The sequence below is a fragment of the Notamacropus eugenii genome, chromosome 7, assembly GCF_028372415.1.
Source record: "Notamacropus eugenii isolate mMacEug1 chromosome 7, mMacEug1.pri_v2, whole genome shotgun sequence".
In the NCBI taxonomy this organism is placed as follows: Eukaryota; Metazoa; Chordata; class Mammalia; order Diprotodontia; family Macropodidae; genus Notamacropus; species Notamacropus eugenii.
The window spans coordinates 28874414-28894036 of NC_092878.1; the positions used below are offsets into that span (position 1 = coordinate 28874414).

At 40.4% G+C, this 19623-nt stretch overlaps 1 protein-coding gene and 1 long non-coding RNA gene across 3 annotated transcripts in view; one reads left to right on the forward strand and one right to left on the reverse strand.

Moving 5' to 3' along the window:
• Positions 1-1749, reverse strand: part of ZNF106 (zinc finger protein 106) — a 79443-nt gene extending 77694 nt beyond the window's left edge. For both annotated transcript variants that reach the window (XM_072622759.1, XM_072622758.1), the window contains exon 1: positions 1529-1749. The gene's annotated coding sequence lies outside the window, so the exon portion shown is untranslated. The remainder of the gene's footprint in view (positions 1-1528) is intronic.
• LOC140513248 (uncharacterized) lies at positions 1689-14800 on the forward strand. The gene is made up of 2 exons (XR_011970120.1): positions 1689-1927; positions 14315-14800. It is a non-coding gene; the product is annotated as an uncharacterized lncRNA (long non-coding RNA).
• The last annotated feature ends 4823 nt before the right edge of the window (positions 14801-19623 follow it).

The following is a 19623-nucleotide window of genomic DNA, read 5'->3' on the forward strand; positions in this document are numbered from 1 at the left end:
CTGAAAGGGACTTCAGAGGCCATCTAGTCAGAGCCCCTCACTTTACAGATGAAAAAACATTGTTTTCTTGGTTCTATTTTCCAGATCTACAACTGTTTATCCAATTCTTAATCTTCATTATTTAAATGAAATAGTACTTATGACATGGAAAAATGTTTAGAAGTGCTAAACACTAGGAATACAAATTCAAACCAAAAAGTTTACATTCAAATGGAAAAAATAATAGACATAGTGGACTGAGAGTCAGGAAGGATCACATTGAAATGCAGTTACAGGAATGTGAGGACAGCCAATGGGGTACAAATTGAAACTTCCCATCCAGAAACAAAGATAAGATGGAGCCAGAAGAACTAGAGAGGAGTAGAGGAGTTAGGAAAAAACCACTAATAAGGAAAAATTCCTTTAACTCTGATTATAGACAAAAGTCATATTTAACAGCCAACAGTATATCTAAGTTCCACATTATTCACAGATTACCATAGCCAGTCTGATAATGAACCCGTTCAAAAAGGAAATAGCACAATGGGAAATTGAGTCAAGAGTATCCTACATTTTTACCTTTACAATGTAACCTCACATTATAATGACACGCAACCGCCTAAGAATCAAGCAAAATCAAAGTCTCAACAAGGTTACATGCTAAAACGCAGAAGAGACTAGACTGAAAATTGCATAGAAGTATCTCTATTTAGAAGTCCATTACTTTCATATTTTCATTTTGCACAGATGTATTCAAGTCCTAGCCTAACAATCCCTTTTGGAGGAAAGATTTTACACTGGATGTGTCGTCTTCTTTAAACTTCTCTACGCTGATTTGTCTGGCCATTCCAATTCTTGTAATTAGTTTACTAAAACTTAAGAGTTTCCCCAAGAGGATCTTATGGAAACTTATTTATGCGGACTCTTCCAAAAGGCCGACTCGTATGAAATCTCCAAACCAGGAAGCTCAACCCTAAAACGAAACTATGGTGAAAGTATTCTAAGATAAGTGTAAAATCGACGTGCAAAATACTGAGAATTACTCCTCGAAAGATAAATTGAGATCCAGAATAGTGAGAGAGGACATTAGTATCCACACACATGGGTAGCAACTTGGTGCCCAGGTTGAAGGACCTGCATCTGAGTCCCAACTGCTGCCCCTTAGACCGATCTCTTAGTCTCTGGGGCGCTGTAAAATGAGGGAGGTCGGACTAGATGACCTCCAAGGTCCCAATGTCCGACGTCATGACCCTAAAAGAGCAGACTCCCCCCTCTTGGCTCAGCGACAGAAGGGAAAACCCAGGCTCTTCGGGGACCTCTGGGTTTCCAGGAGAAGCCAAGACTCGGAGAGGATGCCTTTCCAACACCATCCCCCCCAAACCCGAACCTCTGGGGCAGAAGCAGCCCAGCCAGGCCCGTAAGCCGGGGCCCGGCCGGGCCGGAGGTAGGCGGGGATGCTGGGGACTTGGCGAGCCCCCCAAGGGGAGCAGGCCCCCGGGCCGCTCCCCCAGCCAGCCCGCCCGGCCCGGCCCGGCCCCTCAGTACTCACACTCTACTTGCTTTAGTCCATCGCGCCGCCGAGGCCCTGGCGAGGAGGACCTCACCACCCCGGCCCTGACCTCCTTGTGGGGTCCGGTGGCCCGCTCCCGGACCCTCTCTCCCAACCGGGCCCCGCAGCCGCCGCCGCCGCCGCCGCGCATGCGCGAGCCGCCACGCCTGCGCTCGCGCATTGGGTCACCGCTATCCTCTCTCCCTTAGCCTTCCAGGCGCAGCCGAAAGCTTTATTTAAAAATGCGAGCGTGAACAATGCACAACGAGGGGGCGGAGGCGGGGTGAGGAGGTCCGGGAAGAGTGTACCTGGGAAGGGAGCCCAGCGGGAAGGAGCTGGAGCTGCGAGGAGGAGCACCCCGCCGTCCGAGGCGCCGCTGTCTTCGGGCTGGAGTTCCGTGTAAGCAGAGCCGGGTGGAGGCAGGAGCCAGAAGTCGCCAAGTTTGTTTTCAGCACCTGTTGTACAGGTGTCTCCGCCTTCCTCCCCTGGCTCCCTGGCCCGACTCTGCCCCCAACGTGGCCCCGGCTCCAGGCAGAGCCCTTCGGGGACCCTTAGACGTCTTCCCTGGTCTTCCTTACCCCCCCACTTCTCACCCCCCCCCCAAAAAGAAAATCCACTCAAGGCATTTTTTATCACCTGCAGTTTTTCCCCCTCCTCCACCTCCCAACAAGTAACTTGGAATACACACAATATGTATTTTGTAGTATTTACTTAATTGTACGAGAGGTTGCTTGCGCAGTGGATTGAGAACTTACCTTGGAGGACACAAGATGTGTGTTCAAATTCAACTTCTGAACAGTTACACGTTCCGGGACCTTGCCCAAGTAACTTGCCCCCAGGCACTGCCTGAATGGGGACTCAGCTAGCTGGGGAACAGCTCATCTTCTCCCTTCGGTCTCCCCCTCCCCTTCCATCTCCTCTCCAAAAGTAAATTTGGATAGTCTCCCCCCTCTCCTCTCTCACCTCCCTTCTTCCTCCCCCCCCCCCCCAACTTAAAATGATTATCAATAGTGACTGTGGCTCTTTCCCTCCCCGCTAGATTTAGTTATTTAGTTCTTTGGCTCGTTAAAGTGGCCGTTTCCCGAGTACTTCTTAAAGAGACCTATTCACTGAAGGGGCGTTATCTCCCTCTAAGTCAGTACCTAAAAAGGCCAAGGTCTGCCTTTGCATCCTGGACTGGCTCCAGTCATCCATGCACTGGATCCAGATGGCTCAGGAGCAGAAAGTGAGGCTGATGACCTTGCACCGGGCTCCCTCACTCAAAGCAAAGTCAAGTGCAAGTCATGTCTCTGATGTCATGGTCTTCTTCAAAAATCGGAGGAATACAACACAGTCCCCAGGCAACTCTATAAGAGTCGTCAGAGATTGACTCAAGTACAGCGAATTTTCCTTAGGCAGAGATTTCTATTTTCAGTGAAATCACCTGACAGACCCTTCTCCCAAACTTAACTGTGAACTTGCAGTGTACCGTATTCCCCTTCCAGAAGTCTCTAAGAAACTTTTCCAATTAAGTATCTAAGACATCCCAAGTCCTCCATATTCATCCACAATGGGAAATGCTGTTTGTATTCCCCTGACACCCAAGAAAGGATGCGTGCAAAGGATGAATTGCTTTAAAGATTAATTGTAGAACTGTAGTCGAAGGATTTCTGAAGAAGAATAAGGGCAAATATGCACCCAAGAAACCTAGACATAACCAATAATTTTCGTCATTGATGATGCCTAGGTTCACCAAGAATGTATTAACTGACTACCTATGGGCCAGACACTTTTTTATTAAGAGCTGGAGATTTAAAGCTAAAAACAAAACAGTCCTTTCCCACAAGAAGTTTACATTCTATCAGGAGAAAGAACATGTACTCCTAAAAGTAAATACAAAATACAAAGGAATTTGGGGGGATACCAGCAGTTAAGAAAGAAGACATCTGGAAAGTTCTGTATTGAGTGGTATTTGAGCTGAACTTTAAAACAATATAGGACTTCAAAGAGATAGAGGTGAGAAGGGAGTACTGTCTTCTCAGAAATAAGTTGTATCACCAACTAATTTTAAATGCCTCACAGTACTTCAGTTAATCACAAAGCACTTAAGTCCAGGTACTGTGCTATGTGCTTGGGATACAAAGACAAAATGAAATGTGTGCATACACCCACATGTACATATACATCAAAACTACGATAGTATGAGAAAAAGCTTCAGAGAGGTGATGCTTGAGTAGATTCTTAAAGGAAGAAGGTATTCTAGAAGGAATAAGTAAGGAGGGTGTGTATTCCAGTAAGAGAAACAGCCAGTACAAAATCACAAAATGATGTGAGATAGAGTGACATCTATGGGAAACAATAAGAAATCTAGTTTGACTACACTGAAATTACTCTTCTGAAAGGAGTAAACAAAAAGCTAGAAAGGCAGGTGGGGGGCAAGTTGTGAAAGACTTAAATGCCAGAGTTCATATTTGATCTTAGAAGTAATAGGGAGTCATTGGAGTTTATTGAGTAGGAGAGTAACATCATCAGACCAGCATTTTTGGAAAATCACTTTAGTTGTGATATGGAGGATAGATAAGAGTGAGGAGAGACTTTAGTAAGGGAGACCAAATAAGATACTCGATAGCTCAAATGAGAGGTGATGAGCACTATGTGAGGGGAGAGAAGGGATAGGATGTGAGAAATGTGGAAGTACAAATGACAAGATGTTGCAACTGCTTGGATACAAGATGACTGAGAGTGAAGAGCTGAGAATGACAATAAAGTTGCAAACCTGGGTAAATGGAAAGATAGTGGCACCCTTGATAGATAGTAAAGTTCCAAAGATGGATGGGTTGGGGGTGGGGGAGCGGGGGAATAATGAGTTCTATTTTATACATGCTGAGTTTGAGATACTTCTGAGATGACCAGTTCAAAGCATTTAAGCATTCAAAATGCAGTCAGATCTAGAAAAGAAGATGAGTGATCGGACAAGAAAAATAGGAGACAGTAGTGCATGAAAACCCAGAAAAGAGGAAGGAGAGGTTGACATGAATGTACATTGAGAGATACATACAAATATATATAGATATATATATACACATACTAATTACAAAGTAATTTTTGCATAGTGCTAACTCAGTGGAAGAAGAGAGGTTGTTTTCCTACGTCTCAACCATATCTTCTTTTCTGAGGAGTCTTGAATCACTCCTGCTCCAAGTTCTTACGCTCCTTGCCTGAATTGCCCAAGGCTGTGAAAGGACTCCATCTTTATTCAGAACATTACTGCCTTGACTTTAAAAAATCTAATTTCTTCCCTTAATGATTAACAACCCCTCCACAAACCAGTGCTTCTGAACCCCTATAGGTCATCATCCAAACCATTCCCCATTATGAAATTCCTTATTCTCATGCCCCTCCACCCACCCACCCCAACATCCCAGACAAACTTTACCTATCCCTTCCACTGGGCCCTCTGGAATGCCCTATCTATCTATCTGTGTGTGTGCATATATATATATATATATATATATATATATATATATATATATATATATATATATATATATATATATGTGTGTGTGTGTGTGTGTGTGTGTGTGTGTGTGTGTATACATATATAGGTAACTTGTTTTTGTCTTAAATATTTTCCTTTCCTACTCCTTCCATATTCTTGCTCAAACTGAGACTTGACTTCCGTTTCTAGCACTGGCTACACCTTAATTCATTCCAATGACTGATCAAGGTGTAGGACTTAGAATACTCCTTGATTTCCATTGCCACTTCCAGGTTTTCCTCTTACTACCTCTCCTCCTTTGAAATCCATACAATCCATATCTACTATCTAATGAAAAGCCTGGTAGTTGTTACCCACAGACCTCAAAGATGCTCCCCTCCAATCTTCAATGTTACCTCTTTAACTGACACAATATTTTCTCTCCAGCTCTTGTCCTTATGCTGGGGACTTCAATATACATGTTGATAATATATACTTTAACTTCCTACTTCCTCAACATATTCGTTTTCCATAATCTATTCCTCATTCCCACTTCAAGATGATCATATTCTTCTTTTTTAATTAAATTTTATTTTCAAACAAAAATTAGTCTTCTCTCTGTCCCACTTCCTTCCCCAACCCTCACTTGAGAAAGCAGGAAAAACAAAAATCCCTATTACAAACATGTATAGTCAAGTAAAACAAATTTTCACATTGATCATGTCTTAAAATACATATATATGTCTCAGTCTGCAAGACTGCAAGAGTCTGTCAGGGGATGGACAGCATGTTTCATCATTCATCATCAGGAATTATGGTTAGCCATTGTATTGATTGGAGTTTTCTTCTATATATGCATATATTGTTTCAAAGGGCCAAGATTTGCCTTGTAATTGTCCCCACTCACCCTTAAGTCCCACTGAGAACAACAAAACCAAACCTGTTGCAAACATACATAGTCGATCAAAACAAATTTCCACATTGGCCATGTCCTAAAAAATATTTGTCTCCATCTGCATTCTGAGTCTTTTACCTCTCTATCAATAATCCTCTGGAATCCTAATTGGTTATTATTCCTAGAGCTCAGCATATTAGAATTCTATCACATTTATATATTCTGTCACTTCTTCATCTATTCCCCAATTTGTGGGCGCCCTCTCAGATTTCCATTCTTTGCCACCTCAAAAAGAGCTGTAAATATTTTTGTATATCACTCAAATTTGTTTTGCTTAGGACTAATCTCTTCTTTTGTTTGTTGTTCTTCTGTCATTTTTTCAGTTGTATATCATTCTTCATGACTCCTTTTGGGGTTTTCTTGGCAAAGATACTGGAGTAGAGTGTTTTGTCATTTCCTCCTCTAGTTCATTTTACAGATGAGGAAACTGAGGCAAACAAGGTTAAGTTATTTGCCCACGGTCACACAGCTAGTAAGTGTCTGAGACCAAATTTGAACTCAGAAAGATGAGTCTTTCTGACTCTAAGACCAGCACTCTATGCACCATGTCACTTAGCTCTAATTTTCCCTCCCAGCTTCTTCCCTTTCCCTATTTCCCTATTGAGTAAAATGCATTTCTCTGCCCAGTCGTTTGGGTACTCTTTCTTCTTTTGATCAGTTCAGATGAGAGTGAAGGTCAAGTATTAACTGTCCCCATAACCTTTTTTCCTTATTTGCATGTATTTCTACTTGGACACTAATTATGTGAAATAATTTTTCCTAGCTTTCCTTTGCCTTCTTCCCTCCAGCCCAGTGTATTCCTCTTTCCTTCTCTTTCCATTCTTTTATTATGATCAAGACAAGACAGAGCCATTCTCTGGACCTGTCTAATTGCATTTTTTCTATGAAGTCTAATGATAATAAGGATGAGAGGGGACATGTGTGTCATCTTCCCATACATGAATGTAAGCAGTTTATTTTTGTTTACTCTTTTATCATTGTTTATTCATGCCTATCTTTTTATGTATCTATTCACTCTTATATTTACTTCATATTTCTTTACAACTCTAGTCTTCTTAAAATGCTTAGAAGTTCTCTATTTCATTAAAAGCCAATTTTTTACCTTGTAATATACTCAGTTTTTCTGGATAAGTTATTCTTGCCTATAAGTCTGTATCCTTTGCCTTCTGGAATAGGATATTTATTCTAAGGTCTTTGTTTTTTTATGGTAACAGCTGCTAAATGGTGTTTGATCTTGACTATGGCTCTCTTATACTTGAATTCTTCATTTCTGGTTTCTTGCAACAAATTTTCTTTGACCTGGAAGCTCTGCATTTTGGCTATGATATTCCTAGGAGTTTTCACTTTAGGGTTTCTTTTAGGATGTAACCAGTGATTCTTTCTATTTCTACTTTGCCCTCTGGTTCTAAGAGATCTAGTCAGTTTTCTTTTGAGATTTTTTTAAATATGATGCCTAAGGTATTTATTTTTTGGTCATAACACCAATAGTCCAATGATTCTTCAGTTTTTTTCTCCTTTGTTGTCCCCATCAGTTTTTTTTTCCTATGAGATATCTTATCTATTTCCTGTGGCCTCGTGGAGTAATTGGCTTCTATTTGGTCCATTTGAATTTTCAGGGAGTTTGTTGTTCAATGTTTTATACCTCTTGTGCCAAGCTATTTCTTTTCTAATTCTTTTTCCATAGCTCTAAATTCTTTTCCAATTTTTCCTCAATGCTGTAATTACATTTATTTTTAGAAACTCACTTATTTGAAAAAAACAAAACCTCTTGCTTAATCTCTTCTAGGAATTCTAGTTGAATTTGTGCCCAAGCTGTGTTTTTCTCTAAGGCATTGCTTATAGATGTTTTAGAGTCATTCCCATCTTCTGCATTTGTATCTTGAGCATCTCTGCCTCCTTAATAGCTCATTATGTTCTTTTTGTTTATTTGTCTGCCCATTTTTTCTAAATGTATTTCATGACTTCAAACTAGATTTTAGGGCAGGGCTCTGCCATACTTTTGGAGGGAAGCTCTGTGCTAGTGCTGTTGCTGCTTTCTTGAGGTACTGAATGTTATGTTATCTCCGGATCTCAGGGACAGGCTGTAGACTCAAAAGCTTTTAATGCTCCCAAAGTAGTCAGATCCAGGGCAAAATCTATGGTTGGCTCCTGGTCTAAATTCTGCAAGTTTCTGACCTGGGTTTGAGTCTAAGCAAGAATAGACTGCTTCTGGACTTTAACTCTATCAGCCAGCTAGAAAATTCGATGGCTCAGAGTAGAACTGTAAGGCCCCCTTTGGTCTAGGATTTCTAACCTGCTTATTCCTCTACAGGCTAGGCTAGACATTGAAAATGAAGCTCTACATCTGGGTTGTTTCTGCTGGCTTCTAAACTTCTTTCTTTCTTCATATATAGCCCAGGGTCTCCCTCCCTGGGAAAGCTACAGCTTTCTGCAGATTTTCTTCTTAGTCCACTCTGAATCTTCAAACCAAAGTTAGGCAGTATGTGACAAAGCTACCAGTTCACACGTATTTCCATTTCACAGTGTCCCGGTATGGTTTTGGATCTAAGACTTCTTTTAGTGGTACACGGCCTCCTCCTGGTAGCTAGAGTGCTTCTCATGGCATGGTCCTGGGCTAACCTATCCCCAATATCCATGGTCTTCCTGTCTGCTTATGCTAAACTGAGCTGATTTTTTCTGGATTATCCCAGCAGGATTCAATCTGGTTTATTTTCTAGATCTATCTGAAAGAGTGTGTGGATGGGAACTCTCTCTACCACTTTGGCTCCAACTCCACCCTTGATCTTGCTATCATTCACAAAAGCACTACCTCCATGTCAGATTGTCTGAAATTCCCTCCCTCAGTCTTTCCACACCAAACTCTGTTCTTTTTCCATACTACAACCTTAAACCCTCTCAATTTGCTTCAATTATCTCTGAACTAGCCATACTCTTCTCCTTTCCCATCTTGACCCCTTGCTGAAACAGTTTAACTCTATACTGTCTTCTTCTTATGAGTCCCTTATACCCAATCATATCTTTGATTATACCCTTCCAAGCCTTACCCTTAGTTTACTCCCAACATCTACTACCTTTGCTCCTACAGATGTAATGCTGAATAAAATTGGAGAAAATCATGAAACCATGAGGACTGAGTCAACTACAAATTTATGTTACATGAACTCAATTAAATCCTCATTGCTACTGGGCAATCTGTCTACCTTTCCCTAATCCACTTATTAGCCAACCACAGAAGCTCTTCTAAACCTTTTCATCCTGTCTCAAATGCCCTATGACTCCACCTCCACTCTCTCAGCTGAGAATTTTTTTCTTTTTTGGGTAAATTTTATTTTTTGTGATTATATGTAGAGCTAGTTTTCAACATTCATTTTTTATAAGATTTTGAGTTTCAAATCTTTTCTCCCTCCCCAAGATGGTAAGCAATCTCTTATAGGTTATACATGTGCAATCATGTAAACGTATTTCCATATTAGTCATGTTGTAAAAGAACAAACAGAACAAAAGGGAAAAGCCACAAAAAAAACCCCAAAAATGAAAATGGTATGCTTTGATCTGCATTCAGACTCCGTAGCTCTTTCTCTGGAGGTGGATAGCATTTTCCATCATGAGTCTTTTGGAATTGTCTTGGATCATTGTATTGCTGAAAAGAGCTAAGTCAATCATAGTTGATCATTGCACAGTGTTGCTGCTTAGTACAATGTTCTTCTGGTTCTGCTCACTTCACAGAGCATCCATTCATCCATTCATCTAAGCATTTCCAGATTTTTTCTGAAAATCTGCCTGCTCATCATTTCTATTGCACAATAGTATTCCATTACATTCATATACCACTTGTTCAGCTTGTGTGCGTGTGTGTGTGTGTGTGTGTGTGTTCATCCTTCATTGCCAAAGAAGACCATGCCATCAGAGAAATGATGATATGACTTGCACTTGACTTTGTTTGGAGTGAGGGAGGGCTGTGCAGGTCACCAGCCTCACTTCTCCTCCAGAGCCATCTGAATCCAGTGACCAGAAATTCATCAGGATGACTGGAGATGACCCAGGATGCACTGGGAGACCTTGGCCCCTTTAGGCCAAGGTCTTGGCAGGTATTCACTTAGGGTAAGGCAATGCCCATCCATTGAATAGGACTGTTTAAGAGGGAGCCAGGGTATGGCCCCTATAATGAGGCCAAGAACAAGAAAGACATCAGGCTGGGAGGGAAATAACAACAGTTACTATTGATAATCGCTCTAAAGCTGGGAGGGTCCAGAAGACCCCTTAGGCAGGGCCCCATTGGTGTCCCAGATTAGAGTACAGAAGGTTTAAGGTTTTAGGAGAGCTAACCCTGCTTTTTTTTTTTTTAACTTCAGCTGAAGCATAATATACTCTGCTCCTGCCTTTTACCTTTACTCTGTGCGTTACTCTGCTTCAGATGTGTTTCTTGTAAACAACATATTGTAGGATTCTGGTTTTTATTCCACTCTGTTATTCATTTCATTTTATAGGAGAGTTCATCCCATTCTCATACACAGTTATGATTACTAACTGTGTATTTCCCTACATCTATTTCTCCTTTTTATAATTTTCTTTCTCTTTTCACCTTGTCCCTCCTCAGCAGCATTTTGCTTCTGACCACTACCTTCCCCAATCTTTTCTATCAGCCCCTCCCTCCATTTTCTTTCCCCTTTCCTCTCCTACCTGTCTATAGGGTAAGATAGATATCTCTACCCAACTGAGCGTATGTTATCTTCCCATTTAGGTATGTAAACAGTTTAACCCTAATGAATGTTGCTGTTTTTTCTTTCCTGTTTACCGTTTCATGCTTCTCTTGAATCTTGTATTGGAAGATGAAATTTTCTGTTCAGCTCTGGTCTTTTCATCAGAAAAGTTTGAAAGTCCCCTATTTTATTTATTTAATCTTTTCTCCTGAAAGATTATGCTCAGTTTTGCTGGGTAATTGACTCTTGATTGTAATCCAAGCTCTTTTGCCTTCTGGAATATCATATTTCAAGTCCTCTGATCCTTTAATGTAGAAGCTGCTAAGTCCTGTGTAATACTGACTGTGACTCCTTGATATTTGAATTGCTTCTTTCTGGAAGCTTGCAGTATTTTCTGCTTGACCTGATAGTTCTGGCATTTGCCTACAGTATTTCTTATAATTTTCATTTGAGGAGGTGATCAGTGGATTTTTTAATGACTATTTTACTCTCTGGTTTTAGTATATCAGGGCAGTTTTCCTTGATAATTTCTTGGAAGATGCTATCCAGGCTCTTTTTTGATCACAGCTTTTAGTTAGCCAAATAATTCTTAAATTATCTCTCCTGGAACTATTTTCCAGGTCAGTTGTTTTTCTTGTGAGGTATTTTACATTTTCTTCTATTTTTCATTTTTTAAATTTTGTTTGACTGATTCTTGAGATCTCATAGAATCATTAGCTTTCACTTACCTAACTTTGAGGAATTATTTTTTCATTAGTTTTTGTACCTTCTTTTCCACTTGGTCAGTTCTACTTTTAAAGGAGTTGTTTTCTTCAGTGGTTTTTTTTTTTCATTTAGCCAATTCTATTTTTTAAGGAGTTATTTTCTTTAGTCAATTTTTGTGCTTCCATTTCCAAATTGTTGACTCTTTTTTCATAGTTCTCTTGCAATACTCTTATTTCCCAATTTTTCTTCTACCTCTGTTAACTGATTTTTAAAATACTTTTTGAGCTCTTTTAAGAGGAATTTCTTATTCCCTTTTGAATGTATGTAGACATTTTGACATTGTTGTTCTTTTCTGAATTTGTGTTTGGACCTTCCATATTGCCATAGTATCTTTCTTTGCTTAGGGCTCTTTTTATTTTTTGCTCATCTTTAAAAGTTAAACTCTACTCCTGGGTACAAGTGGCACTGTCGTAAGTGTCTTACACTGGAGGCCTGGGGCTGGTCACTAGCTTTCTGTGCTGGGGCCTCTGGAGTGGGCAGCTTGCTTACTGCAGTAGAGTGGTGTATCAGCAAGAACCCTGGCATACAGAAGGGGCTGCTGTATAGGTTCTTAGATCTGCTTTTCTAAAAGAAAAGCAATTTTTGAAGGGTCAACAATCTACTTTAATCAAGCACATGTATCGATCACTTAGTTCAGGGGAAAAAGTTAGCACCCTGAACTTCAGAGAAAATACGAGCAGAAATTACAAAAAGAAAGACCAACAGACAGAGCTTCCAATGTCTGACCACAGACCATATATACATCATTACCAGAGAGAGAGAAGCACCAACATCTGGGTTTTCAAAGTCTGAGGGGTTTCTTAAAATAGCTGCCCAGAGTCTCATTTGGCACACAAACTTTCTTCAAAGAAATAAACCCCAAAGCAAAACCTTATCTTAGAGTATATATACTCTTTTCAGGGCTGGAGGGCATTACCCCTGTGCCTCACTAGAAATTGACAAAAGGTGTCTGAGGCCTATTCATGGACAGGGAAGACCCTTTAACACTTCTCCCCACTCACCATTAACCTTACATGTAGCCCAGTCTAGTTGTGCCTGTTGTGCCCTGGGTTTGGGGGCTGGCAGTTTTCCTGCTGTAGTAGGACTGGAGGCCTCACAGCTGACTTGCTATGCCTCTGGTCTGCTGAGCCAGAACTTCCAGACCTCAGTTGTTGGTCTGTGGTGTGGCTAAGAGATTCCCACTGGCTTGCCAGGACACTGGCTGCACTGGGTTGTGTTCTTCTTTTATCTAAGTGAGATTGTCGTTGTGTTCCTTTGTTTTTGAAGAAGACCATGACATCAGAAAAATGATGACATGGCTTGCACTAAACTTTGTTTTGAGGGAGAGAGGGCTATGCAAGATCACCAGTCTCACTTTCTCTTCCTGAGCCATCTGGATCCAGTGACCAGATATTCATCAGGATGACTGGAGATGGCCCAGGATGTAATGGGAGACCTTGACCTTTTTAGGGTAAGGACATTTCAGGTACTCACTTAGAGAAAAGTAAAGGCCATTCAGTGATTATGTGAGATAGACCTAAGTGAGATAGACCTTTTATGAAGTCCTTTTAAGTTATTTTGAGCTAGAAAATTGTTTTACTCCATCTTTTTGTGGATTCCATAACTCCAAAATTCTTTTAGAACTTAATGTTGTTTCCAAAAGAAGATAGGGAGAGCTCAGGCAACTTCCTGGTTTCTCTATACTATATTGACTCTGCCCCCTCAGCTGAGAATTTTCATATTTTACTGGAAAAAATGAGGCCATTCACCAAGAACTCCCTCTTCTCCCCTTCTTCTCATCTCACTCATAACTTCTGCCATTATCTCCTCTTTTAATCCTATTTCACAGGAAGAGGTGGCCCTTCTTGCCACACCAAACTCTCTTCCTGCATAGGTGGTCCCATTCTATTCCAGCAGATTGCTACCTTTGCCTTCCCTACTCTCACTTGTCTTTAATCCCTGCCTTGGGCTACTTCCCCAATGCACCATCCAGCTGCCCCCAATAGGTTCTCCACTTCCTCTCTTTTCACTCTCTTCTTAATTGTCTCCAATCTGACTTTTGACCTTATCTTTTGACCTGCTCTTTCCAAAGTTACCACTGATCTCTTAATTGCTAAATCCAATGATCTTTTCTCATTCTTTAACCTTCTTGACCTTTCTGAAGCCTTTGACGTTGTTAAACATCCTTTTTTTCTTTTTATTCTTTATATCCTTTATATTTTCTTCTCTTTGTCATCCTCCTAAACCACAGGCTTAAAACCTGGGTGTCACCTTCTACTCCTTATTATGATTCACTCTCAGTTCCCAATTCATTGTCAAGACTTGTTGATTTCACCTTTGCAACATCTCTCAAATATGCCCCCTTCTCTATTCTAATGCTTCTACCACCTCAGTGCAATCCCTCATCTTCTCACATCTGGATTTTTGCTGTAACCTGCTCATTGGTCTACCTACTACAAGTCTCTTCACACTCCAACCCATCCTCCATTCAACCACCAAAGTGATTTTCCTAAAGCAGAGATCTGACCATGTTACATCCCTCCCCCCCCCCCACACTCACTCACTCAATAAATTCCAGTGGCTTCCTATCATCTCCAGAATCAATTATCTGTTTGGCATCGAAAGTCCTTCATAACCTAGTCCTCCCCACCTTTCCAATCTTCTTACATCTTCTATCCCACCACCCACAATACTTTTTGATCCAGTGACACTAGCCTCCTTCCTTTTCCTTGAACAAGGTACTCCATCTCTTAGTTCCAGGCATTCTCTTTGGTTGTCTGCCTTCCCTGGGGACGCTCTCCCTCCTCATATCTACCTCTTGGTACCCCTATCTTCCTTCAAGTCCCGCTAAAATCCTATCTTCTGTAGGCAGCCTTTCCCAATCCCCCTTAATTCTAATGGCTTTCCTTTGATTATTTCCTATTTATCAGGTATATGTGCAATCCCAGTGCCAAAGTCTATTGGTATGGCACTTTTTCCTTATTGGTGGAGATCAATGTCCTATGTCTGTGTCAGGATCAGAGCAGAGTTGGCCAGAATGGAAGAGAGGGGAGCTACTTAGTTCTGGCCCAGTTGTCCTGTTCTCTTCAAGATTTCAAGTTGCTTCAGGTGATTTGGTTTTCCATCTTCAAGAGGGAAGATAGAAGAGGACAACATCATTTCAGGTTTCTGAAGGAAAGGATTCTGGACAGACATGAGAGGAGCTGGTAATCTCAATTATTATCCTGTTCCCAGCTTTCTACTCTACAGACTTTGGGGACTTTCCTCTTGAGTGAGATCTAGGACTCTTGGTTGAACTGAATTATCTTTCTTCCAGTGGGAGAACTTCTACACCCTATATTGACTGATATATATTCTCCTATGTATATTTCCTTTGATTTCTGTTTTGCTATTTGAATAAATGGGTTTCTTTGCTATTTTGTATGTGTGTTCATTACAGAACTGGTAGTTGGAGGGAAAGGAGTCAAGCCTTGGATGTAGAACTTAGGGTCCTCCTGCTCTCTCCAATAAGTAAATTTAGAAATTATTTTGAACCTGAAACTCACATCCCTTAGATTAATGACATTTAAGGGAGTAGTTAGATATAATTCTAGCCAATTACTCAATCTCTCTGAGGAGAGCAAAATGGCTGCCTCTGGTCCCCAACTTCCTGCTTTCCCTTCTGGTAAGAATTAAAGTCTTCCTTATAGAAGGGATAGGTGGAAAAAAGACTAGAGATGCCTATTCTGCCTCCCTTCAAGCCACATAGTGATACTCCCCTCATCTCTCCCCATCCCCAACCATGTTATATAGGGGGACAAGTAGGTCTTGTCACATATAGCTTTTTCATACATAGTTGTTTGTATGTTGTCTACCCCATTAGATTTTGAGCATGATGAAGGCTCAGGAAAGATAGAGGAACCCCAAGACTGGAGTTCCCTATGTGGATCGCCTGGAAAAGAGTTTCATAGACTCAAGTATTTTTAAGGTCAAGGTGATAAAAATTTATTATGCTTTTCAGTAGGGAACCTGCAACATTAGAGGATACAGTTAAGTTTATATAGGATATTTTATAGTAAAGCATGTGCTGAGTGTGATGACTAGGTGATTTAGGGTAGGATTAGGGAGTGGTTAAGGAGTGGTTAATTCTTAAAGGAAATTGCACTTTTAGTATCTACTGGACAGCTATTTCACCCAAAGTTCATCAAGAAATCGTCTGGGGGGGAGGGTGCTACATGTAAGTGTGGTTTCAGACCTGAAATGTCACTAAGTCAACTAATGGTCAGGACTGGCTAAGTAATACCAGGCTGCTGTTATCAATGTCTTGTTAGATAAGATGAATGTAAGGGAGTATACGTATGTCTAAGTCTAGGATACATATAATTGGTCAGTGAGTGGTAAACGTTGTTATGACCCAGTGCACAGCCAGTTCAGCCAGTACACAGCTGGTTCACACTAATAAATTCTATATGTGCAGCTGGCTACTGTATCAGGAAGGGAGATAACTGTTGTTGCTGGGGCAGGTTTTGTCCTTGGGCTGCGGAGAAACTGCCTGGGATAGTGTTTTGAGACTAGGGAGAAGTGTGATTTTTAAAGAGAAATGTGATTTTAGAATTGGGGCCCAAACACATGCACCCAAGCACCCCATCAAGCACCTTGAGAATAGTGACTGTTTTTTGCCTTTCTTTGTATCTCCAATGCTTAGCATAGTGCCTGTGCATAAATAGGCATAATAAGTACTTATATACTGACTGAACACAGGTTGATGTCAGGAACTTCAAAGAAAGGAGGGACTTAAAAGGAAGGAACTATAAAAGCAGAGTCTTAAGGTCAAGGAGTAAATCTGGGCCTTGATCCTTGCAAATGTGAACTGGCAATTTGATGGGAAAAGGGTTGACTCTCAAGATGAAAATACCTCCCCCTTTTTACATATTATCCCATTATTCCCTGCCTTCATTTGTCACAATGCAAGTTCAGATTACAGAACTAATAATTCTGCTCTCATCTTTTCCCCCTCCAGTGCAGTAATTAGACCAACATTGAGCAAAACTAACCAATACATCAGCCAAATGACAGCATCTACAATATGCCATGCCCATTGTCACCCACTTCTGCAAAGGGAGGAAAGTGCATTTTATTTTCATTTCTTCTTCAAGGGAGATCTTGTCCACTTTAATGACAGAGGTATTGTTTTATTTTGCTCTGCTTGTTCTTGTTTACATTTTTGTAATCAATAAAATTCCCTCTTGAGAAGCCTCAAACCCTTAGGGTAGTACTATAGGTACCACCTAGTAATACTTAGATAGGCCTCATATGCCTTTCTCTTCTGAGGGAGTTTGAACCTTGTATGCAGTTCATATTTACAACCTAACCAAATTGGCCAGTCATCCTCAACGAGGTGTTTGTGGGTCAACAAATACCTAGGCCAGGAATAATACTTGCCCCCAATGGGAGTGCCATCAAACCTATCAAGGAAATATAACCAAAGTCTCAAGGAATGGCCTCATTTTTTAACTTTGTCCAGGCTTACTCCTTGGTCATATGTATATAATAGATATTCATGAAGTTCCTGTTGTTTGTAAGGTACTGTGCTAATTTATAGGTTAGTATATAGACCTTGATTGTGTGGATTTGCTTCTGGGTCTCTGCACAAGAAGTGGAAATTGGCAGTATGGAAGACAGAGAGCTGCAGTAGCGGCAAGTGCCAGGTGAAGAGGAGGGAAGAGATTGCATGGTCCTAGGAAGTATAGGTATAGGTAGCTTAGCTCTTCCCTGGCACTGTTCCTGGAGGTCTGTTTTGGAAGACAGAGTGGCAGCAGGTGGTATGGGTGAAAAGTGACTACATGGTCTCAGGAAGTGTTGAATCCTTTACTGAGCCTTGCTTTGGACATGCCTTCCATGTGCAAGGCGCTGTGCCAAGATTAATTTGAGGAGGGAAAAGTTAATGAGAGAGTACTGTCAGAGGATAAACACCTTCTTTGTCCGTTTTACAGAATGTGGAGCCCAACTTAACATTAAACTCTCATCAAAACAGGAGGGCCACAGAATGACTTTTCTCTGTACAAACTAGAGATCTTTTTCTCTATTTTTGTGGGACCTTATCAGGGGATATCATTCTGCTAAATTCTGAAATCTTTCATGACCTCTTAAATTCTTTCCCCAAAACAAACTAACAAAAACCTAGGGCTTAAGGTGTAGTGTAAAATACAGTCAAATTTGGATGACAAGAGTGTTTTTTTGAAATCTTGCTTTGGAAGGCCAATGTAATCTCAGGGGATTCATTGAGAGGCATTAGTCTTCAAGACTGGGGATATGGTAGTTCCATTGTACTCTGTCTTGGTCAGACAGCATTTGAAATTGGGCACCATATTTTAGGAAAGATAAATTAATATGAGGCCATAAGTATGGAGAAGAGCCTCCAGTGTATGAAAGGTCTGGGAAACTATTAGTCAGAAGAAGATAACATTTAGAAATGACCTGATAGTTATTCATTTCAAGGATATCTAGAAGGCTGTTATATAGAAGAGAGATTATATTTGTTCCACTTGATGCCACAGGGAAGAACTAGAGGCAATAGGTGAATTGCAAAGAGTCAAATTTAGACTTGAAATGAGGAAAAATTTCCTAATAATTAGATATTTCACCAAAAGGTGAAAGGGTTATATCATTGGCTCACATTGAGGCACACAAACAAAGTCTGGATGACCACATCTTAAGTATGTTGTTGAGGGGGTTTTGGTTCAAAAACTGGTTGGACCTGGTGAACGGTGAATTAGGAAATGAAGCAATTTATAGTCTTAGAGAAGTCCCTGGGCAGTAATTTAGAGGCTGAGTTACTTGCCCGAGACTAGTATGTGTCAAGAAGCAGGATCTGAATCTAGGATTTTCTAGTTTCAAGGGTGGCCTTGCTTTGTAGGCATCAAGACGCTTGCCAAATTAAATAATGTTAAAATTTAATGAGTTCTCTTTCTCAGGGATGGTTGTAGTTTCTATTTTTAGTCACTATTACTTTGCCCTTAGGTTACAAATATATTTATATATTTGATTCTAATAAGAAAATTTTAATTCTCAGACTATTCTCAAAGTAAAGAAAAAACTAAAAAAGATTTTTAAAAATTTCTAAAAGGTCACCTGTAGGAAAAGAATCCTACAATTAACTTACATGTATATGTGACTTAAAATGTAGATCCCATCCTATAGGATATAAAGTGTAAATATATAAACACAGCATCTAGCCCACAGTGTATTCTCAAATATTAAAGCAATTGTATTCATATTTATAATTTTGAAATGATAAGATTTTTCTCCTTAGTGTTCCTGTGGCAAATCAGTCAACAAGCATTTCTGAAGCACTGTGTTAAGATCTGGGGATACAAAGAAAGGCAAATACTGGTACCTGCCTTCAAGGAGCTGACCATCTAATGGGGAAATAACATTAAAACAACTACATAAAAGATAAAATAAATAGATTATATATACATATACACACAGAGAATGATTGGAAAATAATCTCAGAGGGAAGTGTGTATGTAGGCAAAAGGCCCACCTAGAAAGACCTCTTCAGTGGGTGAAATTTGAGCTGAGATTTGAAGGAAAGTAGGAGAAGATAAGAAGGGAGAATATTACAAAGATAGGGAAGTCAGCTACTGAAAAGGCACAATCCAGAGATGGAGAGTCCTGTTTGATGAACAGTGGTCAGTATTGCTGGATCATATAGTATATGAAAGGGAAAGTGTAAGAACATTACAAAGGGAGAAAGAGATCATATTATGAAGGCCTCTTAAAGGAAAACATGAAATTTTATATTTTGAGGTAATGGAGAGTCACTGGAGTTTATTTGCTTATTTTGAGTGGGTGTTGTGTTTGAAATGGTCAGACTTGCACTTCATTAGGAAAATCACTTTGACATTTCAGTGGAGGATGGATTAGAGCCAATTTAATTCAATAAACATTTATTAAGCACCTACTATGTTCCAGGCACTGTGCTAAATTCTGGGGATGCAAAAAGCAGCAAAAGACAGTGACTACTCTAAAGGAGCTTACAATATAATGTAGGAGACATGCAAACAAATATATACAAAGCAAGCTATGAACAGATAAATAGGAAGAAATCGATGGAGGGAAAGCATTGGAATTAAAGAGGGGGTTTAGGGAAGGCTTCCTGTGAGAGGCAGGATTTTTGTTCATTGTTTGCCCTTGGTTCTTGAAGAAGACACACCTAAGGAAGGTGATGTCATGACTTGCAAGTGAATTGGATTTA